Source organism: Pundamilia nyererei, unplaced genomic scaffold (genome assembly GCF_000239375.1).
Source record: "Pundamilia nyererei isolate P.nyererei 1_Seehausen unplaced genomic scaffold, PunNye1.0 scaffold00496, whole genome shotgun sequence".
Taxonomy (NCBI): Eukaryota; Metazoa; Chordata; class Actinopteri; order Cichliformes; family Cichlidae; genus Pundamilia; species Pundamilia nyererei.
Genome location: NW_005187897.1, coordinates 140,882 through 142,148, shown reverse-complemented (window position 1 = coordinate 142,148; position 1,267 = coordinate 140,882).

The window sequence follows — 1,267 nt, the reverse complement described above, 5'->3', positions numbered from 1 at the left end:
GGGGTGTTGTCATTTTCTCCCAAAACAAGAACGCTCAGAGGAACGTCACTATTGGTGTTTTACTGATGTGGTTGCAGATTTACAGATTTCGGATAAAGCGGATGAAGATGGATGGATGGATGGATGGATGGATGGATGGTTACAGATTTCAATGGTTTGACCCATATGAACCCACACCCTGTTAAAGTTTCAACATTAACTCTACCATAGTTTTCCTGACAGTCTGGGCTCTCATGGGTCAAAGGTGTTTTTCAGCCCTGAAAGGGTCATATGGCCGGCTGAAGATTGATAAATGCTGGCAAGACCGCATAAAGTGAAAAGAGCCAAATTTGGGCCCAGCCCTAGAGTTTAAAGGTAAAATGATGCACAGCTTCATCAACATATTAGCTGAGGTTACTAAGAATCAGCTGATTGTCAGGGTTGCCACAGGCTGACGGTCTGTACAGGCTGGATCCCGACATTCACCTGGAATAAGGCCTGAATCGGTAGAATGAGTTGAAGTAACTGCATGGATGGATGGCAGACACTTACTTTTCATGGAGTGGGCTTTTTGAGTGTCCTGAAGACAGCTCAGTGACACCTGGACTTAACCCATAATGGCAGCTTTCTCTGTTTTCCTCACAGCCACTGGATAAATGACAGACTCTAAAAAAGCGTATTGATATTTGAATATTCATAATATGAATCAAAATGTGGGATGAGTGGACAAAGGATTAAACAACTGTGCAGTCTACAAACCCAGGTCAGCACAGTCACAGGGAGTTGCAACTGTTGAGAGATTTAAATGATATCCACAGTATTGATACTAGCGCTGGCATTGGTATTGGATCTATACTATGATCGATCGTTTGTTTGTAGCCTCTAAGTTGAGTATGTAGCGCACCGATTAATGTTAAATTCATTGTGTTTATGCACTGTGAGAAATGGCTGAACCTGTGCTGTCGCATCTATGTTATCTATAAGCCTCAAACACATTTAAACACACGTCAGAGACGAGCACAGCTCCAAAAACCCAAAACATGAATGAAAAGTGTGTTTTCTTATTGCTGTACCAATCCCAGCGTTTAGTTTGCAGATTCTTCCCAACCTCTCTCCGCTGCACGTGAAAGGTCAAAGTATCGGTATCGGTGTCACTGCCAGTGTTGCCAACGTAGCGACTTTGCCACACATCTGTTCGACCAACTGGCGTTGGTCGAACAGATGTGTGGCAGTCTTGCGTTTCAGGAGCTGCTACCGACAAACCAGCAAAAAAACACCAAATGTGTCA